This window comes from Canis aureus, chromosome 13, assembly GCF_053574225.1.
Source record: "Canis aureus isolate CA01 chromosome 13, VMU_Caureus_v.1.0, whole genome shotgun sequence".
NCBI lineage: Eukaryota > Metazoa > Chordata > Mammalia > Carnivora > Canidae > Canis > Canis aureus.
In genome coordinates this window covers 13,647,338-13,655,906 of record NC_135623.1, presented here as the reverse complement: position 1 = coordinate 13,655,906, position 8,569 = coordinate 13,647,338, and the positions used below count along the sequence as shown (strand labels likewise).

Here is an 8,569-nt window from a genome sequence, read left to right as displayed (position 1 = left end):
GAGAGTGAGAGAGAGTGCATGCGCACATAAGCAGGGGGAGGGGCAGAGGGAGAGGTACAAGCAGATTCCACACTGAGCAGGAGGCCTGATGTGGGGCTTAATCCCAGGACCTGGAGATCATGACCTGAGTCACCCTGCTGCCCCTTAAATGGAATTTCTAGACATGAAAAACACAATGTGAAAAAGTCACTGGATGGGATTAGTAGCAAGTTAAACACTGGAGAAAAAAGATCAGTGAACTCGAAGACACACAATAAAAACTATTCAAAACAAAGAACAAAGAGGGAGAAAAGAGATGGGGGAAAATGAACAGACTCAATGGCACAATTTCAAGTGATTCAGTATACCTGTAATTGGAATCCCAGAAAAAAAGAAAAAAGACACATAATTATTTTAAGAAACAATGACTAAAACTTGCCTCAATATGAAGAACAGTATAAAATCATTGATCCAAAAAGCTGAAAGAACTCCAAGCAGGAAATTAAATTAAAATATTTTAGATTTTCTGTGACAGGGACGCCTTGATGGCTCAGTGGTTGAGCGTCTGCCTTTGGCTCAGGTCATGATCCCGGGGTCCTGGGATCACAGCGTCCCACATGGGGCCCCCTGCAGGGAACCTGCTTCTCCCTCTGCCTGTGTCTCTGTCTCTCTCTGTGTGTCTCTCTCATGAACAAATAAATAAAAATCTTTCAAAAAAATTATATTGTCTATGACAATAATTCAAACACAATGTTTAAACATAACATATCAAATTTAATTCAATTGTTTCTGATAATTTGCTGACTTTCACTCCTCAAAAACACATTTACACATATTTTTCTATCCCATCATTATGAAGGTATATTTGTCAAAATAGGAGGATAGAACACATTTTATTTAACGATGCATTAGCTGTGGCTGGCTCACAGAAGAGCATGTGACTCTTGATCTCGAGGTTGTAAATTCGAGCCTCACGTTGGGTGTAGAGATTACTTAATTTATAACTTTTAAATATTTAGACATAAAAATAAATAAATAAATAAATATTTAGACATATAGCACATGAGCTTCTATTTATACTTTTACCTGGCCAGGGACCAATGTGGACCCAACACCCCAACCACAGGCCATTTCAGAACCAGACTAGTGCTCACTGAGAATCCGGGGTAAGGAAGCATGATCTTATGTCGATGTGTCTCTATTAGGCCTCGGTGGTGGGCAGGTGCCACAGCAACAGCTGGAAAAGCAGGCCTGGGAGAGCTCCACATGTGACTATTCTGGGAAGGAGGTGGTTTCAGGATCAGTGAAGGACAGCTACAGCCACAGGAAGGGAGCGGGGGGACACTATCCTCCTAGGGCTAGAGGAAAGGGAAATAGATGTCAGGGAACAGCTTCAGAGACAGCACCTTGAGGCCTGAAGACAGAGAGATAAATTAAGTTAAAATCTAACAGGCCTCCCTACAGAGGCGAAAGGAGCAGATGGTACCTGGGCTAGAGGTGAAGCCTCCAGCAGGAACAGAGGCTGCAGAGCTGGTCACCCGGCCCAGGCAGATGTGTGCAGAGCCAAGAACCTGGACCAGCCCTGGCCAAGGACAGGAGTGGGGTTGGGCTGGGTTCAGCGATCTGAACTGTTGTTAAGCTGAGGGAGGGAGTGGGGTCCAGTAGAGAAGGGGAGATTGGTTCCTTCTGTGTCAGGAGCAGCTTCTCAGCACCACATTTAGATCCTTACAGCCAAAGGGTCTGGGTGGGTAGGGCCAGGGATTGGGCGTTCCTAGCCCTGCAAGAGGGACGGGGGAGTCTTGAGCATCCTATTTGATAGCTGTTGAAAACTGTTGGCGTAGGAGTTTTCCCTGGACCCTGGAGAAGGGGATGTCCCACATCTAATCAAGGACCAGTCAACCTGGGTTACCTTCTTCTCCATCTTGGGTTGAAGGAGGGTCTTGGGTCAAATTCTTGAAGGTTTGGATTAAGTACGGGGTTCAAGAATCCAAAAGGACTGACAGTATAGAGCAGGCTGTTCTCCCTCTCTCCCCCAAGCTCTGTGCCTCTGGGTCCTCAGCCCAGGCTCCACTCGCCTGAGTCGATGGGAAGGAAAGAAGAGGATTCCCACACACTGTAACTCTAGACTGAGGCTTTCTTTCCACCAGGCCTAACCCCCCAGAGGCAATCAAATCTCAAGCTATTTTTCCCCAGGTCAGACACAGAAGACTAAGTCAGACATTTCCCAAAGGAAACTGACTGCGACGGGAAAAGTCACATTAAAAGCAAGGTAGTACAAGACCACAGGGATGGATGAGGCCATAGGGAATCATTTTTTATTTGGACAGAATCAAATTCAGCCTTAGGAGACTCAGCTGGCCCTAAGGTGGACACCGGATCATTTCTCAGACACCCAGCCTTGCATGGCCCCTGAGGCTGAGCAATTCATCCCACCAGAGAAGTAAATTCATGATGTGGGCCAAGGCTGCCTCCTGGCCTAGGCCCGAGATGCTGACCCCTGCTGCATGGGATGAACCAGTCTAACCCCCAAAGAAGGAGAGATATTTGACAATTAGCTCTGACTTACCAGTGTGCGTTTGGGATCTCATTCGTGCTTCTGTTTCATTCCTCCAAAAAGCAGGAGATGGGTAAGTTTTGGCTCATGTGAGGTATTAGGTGACATCTGATCCTTCCCACTCCCACCCCGTCCAGGTTTCAAATAAATATGGAGGAGACTGAGCAGCCTTCTAGGAAAAAGAGAGAAAATTAGCCATTCTCATAGGGTTTGTTTTGTTTTGTTTTTGTTTTTTGTTGTTGTTGTTGTTGTTGTTGTTTTTTCTGGTTGCCATTCTCATAGTTGTAATGCAGACAGGAGTCCAGATTCCAGAGAGGGCAGATGACAATACCCAGTCCTAGTGAGGGTGTGGTAAAACAGGGACCATGACATACTATTGATGGGTGTGTAGTTGGTGCATCATTTTCGGTGGTAATTAGATGATGCGATTAAATAATTTAAGTGCACATGCATACTCCTTGATGCAGCAATTTCACTGCCAGGAATTTATTCTACAGATTTACAAGTATGCAAGGATTTGTGGACAAGGACACTCCTTGCATCATTTATGGCAGAAGATAGTAAAAACGAATCCCCTTCAATAGTGAACCAATTCACTATTGGTTTACCCAATTGGGTAAAATAAATACTCTGCATCTATCGACAAGAATGAAGTAGATGTACAAGATAAAATTATTATTAAAAGTTATAAAGAGATGTACAAGAGTCTTTTTTTTTTGTACAAGATTCTTAAACAAGAAAAGAAAATCGCAGAAGAGCCTTGTAATCCTGTCCTACTTGTGGGTTTTTGAAGACTATTAAGTATACTTGCATGTGTACTGGAATAGAAAACATCTAGAAAGATCTACACAAGAGAAAACAAACAGTGGCTCCTACTAGAGGAACTTTACTCTCCATTTCACATTTTCCTCTGTGCTTTGAATTCATTTTCTTCTTTTCTTAATTTTTTTAAAGGTTTTTATTTATTTATTCACGAGAGACACAGAGGGAGTGAGAGAAACAGAGACACAGGCAGAGGGAGAAGCAGGCTCCATGCAAGGAGTCCAATATGGCATTCGATCCTGGGACTCCAGGATCACGCCCTGGGCTGAAGGCATGCACTAAACCACTGAGTCACCCAGGGATCCCTTTGAATTCATTTTCAAACCTGTATTACTTTTAAAATGTAAATGAGAAAAATTTAAAGGAGGAATTAGGGACCAACGAAAGATAACCTATCAAAAAGAAAAGAAGCAATTTGTCACTTGTTACCAATCGAAGGCAAATTCAGAAATAAGACCCGGTGGCTCATTGGGGGGCCCTTGCTGACCCAGCCAACTTGGCAACACGAAGCTGCTGCTCTCTGTCGTAAGTTCTGGGTCCTGGAGAGGCAAGTAGTCCTGCTGTGGGGCCTCCAGCAAGAGGGCGGAGGAGAGGGGTGGCTCCCTTCCCCAACTGGAGCCAACTGCTGTGTCTGTGTCAGGAAGGCAAGTGGAGGGAAAGCACTGGTGGCCGTTGACACTGGCGGGGATGTGCACCCAGGGGGAGTCCCAGCTGAACGGAAGCAGAAGGCAGCAAGTCGGGCGATCCTGCCCCAGCTGGGTTACCACCAAGTCTCGGCACCGGGAGCTGATGGCTGAATCCCAGGTATCAGTGCTGGATGCAACAGAAAAAGGAAGCGATCGTCAAGGCCGAGTCCAGAATGAACACAGGGAGTAGGAGCTTGGAGAGTCCCAGGAAAACCTGAGGACAGTCTACCTGTGGGGAACGTCTGAGTGAGTCCTCGTGCGTTTTGAGCTAATAATCCAGGTTTCACTCATTCCCCTGATAGACGGAGGTCCCACTGTGTACAGGACACAGCCACCAGCCCAGGGGATGCAGCACCGAAGAAGGCCAACAGGGACTTCATGGAGTTGACTTGGGTGAAAATACAACTGCCAATATTCGACCTTTCTGGAGCTACCAAAAAAATAAAACTAAATGGCACCTTCTTACGGATCACCAGAAATACATTCTGGCAGATAGAAGGGAAACGTGAATTACCCAATGAATCGCTTGCTGCAGTCGGAAAGCCAGCCTGGAGGAGTGAGGGGCTCACAGGGAGCTGCGGGCCAGGCAGGGCCTTAGGCCTGAGGATGCAAAGGGCTCAACTCGGTGAGGGTCGGGGGCGACATCAGTCCCCGCAGGACGGGCGCGGAGGCTTGGAAGGGAGACTGGGAAGGTGACTGAACCCGGGGCGAGGGGCACGGGGCCAGACTGCGGCCCACCACCTGTATCCAGACCAAGGCAGTGTCCCGGGAATATGGGGTGTGGGGGTGCCCAGGTAGTGGGGACCAGAGGGGTCGCGTGAGCGTGGACAGCACCTCGGCTGGGGTGGGGAGCAGCTGGGGTCTCGAGTTCTCCCCCAGGCACCCACGTGGGGAGACCCCACCAGGGCGCCCACGTAGGCTGGCAGCCCCAGGCCCAGAGCCAAGGCATAGGCCGCGGGCACCACCACCAAGAGAGCAGGGTCATCGCAGGGGCCACAGCATCGGCCCCCCGGGTCCCCACACACAGGGCCGTTCACCTCAGAGCCTGGACCAGGGAGAGGAAGAGAGTCACTGCGGGGCTGGCCTCCGAAGCAGCCCTCCACCCAGGCTCCTGGTCCCCAGGCCCAGCTGGGAGGCCACTCACGAAGCAGGACGTCCATGTGGGAGAGGAGGAGGACGGAGCTGAGCCGGCGCCCCTTGGGGATGGAGCAGGGGACGAACTCCAGAGTCATCTGAAGCGGGATGGGCTTCTGACAAGCTGCGGGGAAAGGAGGAAGAGGCAGGAGCCCCAGATAGCTTGGAAATTTCCAGCCCTGGTGAGGGAGCGAGTGGAAGCACCTCGCGCAGATGGAGCATGGCTCAGATACTGGAGGCACATGTGAGCCCAAGCAAAGCTGAGCCAACGGGGAGTTCTGGAGAAACCAGACCCGAATCTAGAGTCCTTCCCAGAAAAAGCCCCATCCTCCCTCCTCCGCAAACCACGCACGGAGGCAGGCACAGGCCCATGAGGACAGGCCCTTACGACTCTCCGGCTCTCCAGCCTATTTCCAGCCTCCCCTGGACCTGGGTCTGACCCCAAAGAAGTTCTGGGTCTGGTTCTAAACTTTGCACAGCCAAGCAAAAGAAGAGCACGGGGCCAGGAATGGGGCAGATCCTGGAGACACACATTTATTTGCCATGTGACCTTGGGCAAATTACTCCGCTTCCAAGCCGGGCTTGTCTGCTGTAAAAGAGAGATTAAAATACCTACCTCACAGCCTTGTTGGGAGGATTATGAGGAAACATAAGTAAAACTCGGAGCGCGGCGGATGACACCGGGGAGACACCCCATAACCATTAGCTCCCTTCCCATGCAGGCAGCACACAGATGAATGTGCACACCACCCACACAGGCACCCGGAGCTCACAGAACAACACAGACATCTGGGGCATGTTCCTCTTCTTTCCCCCGGGGTGGGGGTCGGGTGCACAAGCCAATGTCCTGTTCCTTTGTCTGGCACAGTCACCCTCCTAGGGGTCCCACAACTCAGTTCTCCCAATACCAAAATTCGCACTGCTGTCTTGGAACTTCTCAGGCTGCCATCCTTCCGGGACCCCGAATGTATTCTCTTCCCACCCTCCAACCCTCAGCTCTGTCCACTACGCCTCTAGCCCCCAACTGGCCCACCCCAACCTCTCCCTGCCATCCCACTAGGTCGTCGTAGTCCTCTCTTACCTCCTACTGCTCTGGTTGCCGTCGCAAGCCCCAGGGCCCCGGGCGCCTGGCTTTAAGGAGCTAGAGCCAGCGCACTGCACTCCTGCCCACACATCTCAGACCCTCCCATCCACGACTAATCCCGAGACACCACGTGAAGAATGGGGCCCAACAGCTGGAGGAGCTGGCCCCCCCGCCCCCCCCCCCCTGGCAGCTCTGAGCTGGCTCTGTGGGGTGCAGCCAGGGCCCCAAGGGGAGGGAGCATCTTGGAGGGCCAGCGGGCACAGGGAGGAGGAAAGGCCTTGCAAGCTGAATGTCCTAGTGCTGACCTGAGCAAGGTCCAGGGTGTGGTTGGTGGGGGGGGCACATTTCCTGAGGCCTGGCTTCTCCTTGGGCTGCAGAGGCACTGCTGGAGCTCCAGAGCTGCTCTGCTCCACACCCGCTGGCCAACCCACTTCCCCAGCACCCTGCCTTTTCTGCAGCTGCTGGGCGGCCAACAGTCACGCTGGTGGTGGGGAAGGGGGGCGGGGGCTGTAACTGCTAATCAGCTCAGGGGCCAAATTGGATCTAATGCCAGCTGTGAGAGGTTTTACTCAAAGTCCTGGCTGGAGACTGGCTGGCTGGCACATCCTGGAAGGGGTGGAGATGGTAAGAGGCCAGGACCCCAGGGGCTCCAGCCTCTACTTTCACGGGCTTCAGAATGTTCATGCAGAGGGGCGATTCTGGAAAGTAAGGCACAGTTAATCACATTGGACAGATCATCCCATCTCCCCTGTTGAAGAAAGCAGGGGTGCCCTGCCTGCCCACTTTTGACTTTGGCAGCTGGTGCAGTGGAAAGTGGGGGTCTGGAGTCAATCAGGCTTTAATTCCAGTCTCAGATATGACAGGTAGGCGCTGAAGCTTTCTGAACGCAATTTCTCATCTGTAGAACAAACTGCTATTTAATAACAAATGCTATTTAATAATAGCATTTACTGAGCACATATTATGTGCCAGGCACGACTGTAAACACTTTAGCTCACTAAATCCTCCCAGCAACTCTATGAAGCACTTACCATTATGAGCCATATTTTGGAAATAAGCTAGCAAGTGGCAGGGACCATTATATACCCCCTCTCTTTTTTGCCGAGCAGAGTGCATAAAGCTTAACCAGTTTAAGTCCATCATGGGAATTCCATTTTCCTTGCCAATGGTGGGTCTAGGGACAGAAATGGGACATAATTCCAGCCAGTGGGGATGTGAGGAGAAATCTGGGGGTCTCCTAAGAGAGCTTTCCTCTCTCTTTTCACCTTTGGATGTTATGTGCAAACGTGCTGTCTGGAGATGCTGCAACTATTTTGCAACACCGAGGGCAGGAGCAGATAAAAGCAGCAGGGCCGTGGCTCAGTAGGTTGAGCCTTTGCCTTTGGCTCAGGTCATGATCCTGGGGTCCTGGGATGGACCCCACATCGGGCTCCCTGCTCAGTGGGGAGTCTGCTTCACCCTCTCCCCCTGCTGCTCCCCATGATTGTGCACTCGTGCGCACTGTCAAAAAAAAAAAAAAAGGCAGAAAGTTGAGAGAACGTCAGTCTTTGATGTCACTGCAAAGCAGCCAAATTACCCAACCTGGAAACTGAAGGGATGCTATCGCTGGACCTCTGAAGAAACGGCTTCCTGACTGTTAGGACACCTGCGTAATGAACGTGCACCAGTGTGTGTTGTACATGTGCCTTACACAGACGACCATCTTTCCGTGCTATTACAGATGCACCAGCACGTGCATACAGACGCATACGTGCACGCGTCCTCTAGACTGCATCGCTGTGCTTTCAGACACAAGAAGAAGGGACCCAAGGGTGCCAGCTTGCCCGAGGTTCCCAGGATGTCCACGTCAGAGCAGAGCTTGCTGTTCTGCAGGGCGGATGAAATGGTCTCAGGTGCACAGACTTCTCCTCCCCCGTGGGCTCCCAAAAGCCAAGGTCCCTGCCCCCACAGTGGTCCGTAGGCTGGAGGCTAGAGCACTTGCATAAATAAATGAGCTCTTTTCCTATCTTCTGTTATGGGGGGACGCATGCTTTCCAAAAGGCCCCCACTGAGGTGGAGATGGTCGGTGATGTGATAGTGGGGGCTCTGACCTGGTCACTTTCCTTCAGTAATTCTCCCGCGCACGCGCACGCCCTCCTGATTCCCCAGCACCTCCGGGATTCATCCCTCTGCCTGTGTCTCTGTCTCTCTGTCTCTCTCTCTCTCTCTCTGTGTCTCTCATGAATAAATACATAAAATCTTAAAAAAAAAAAAAAGTGTTTAAAAAAGTTTTTTAACGTGCCTTTTGGAGCAGCACCCTCCCTTCTGGGG

General features: G+C 50.9%; 1 long non-coding RNA gene across 3 annotated transcripts; it reads right to left on the bottom strand.

The window, feature by feature from the left end:
• Positions 1-732: 732 nt before the first annotated feature.
• On the bottom strand, positions 733-6,224 carry LOC144281911 (uncharacterized). Of its 3 annotated transcripts, XR_013350295.1 has the most exons (6): positions 5,792-6,224; positions 5,079-5,299; positions 4,556-4,641; positions 4,271-4,471; positions 2,546-4,168; positions 733-1,337 (listed from the first exon to the last, which is right to left on the bottom strand). It is a non-coding gene; the product is annotated as an uncharacterized LOC144281911 (long non-coding RNA). The 3 variants fall into 3 exon arrangements; XR_013350294.1 differs by having other exon boundaries at positions 5,079-6,224; XR_013350296.1 differs by lacking the exon at positions 4,271-4,471 and having other exon boundaries at positions 5,079-6,224.
• Between the last annotated feature and the right edge of the window lie 2,345 nt (positions 6,225-8,569).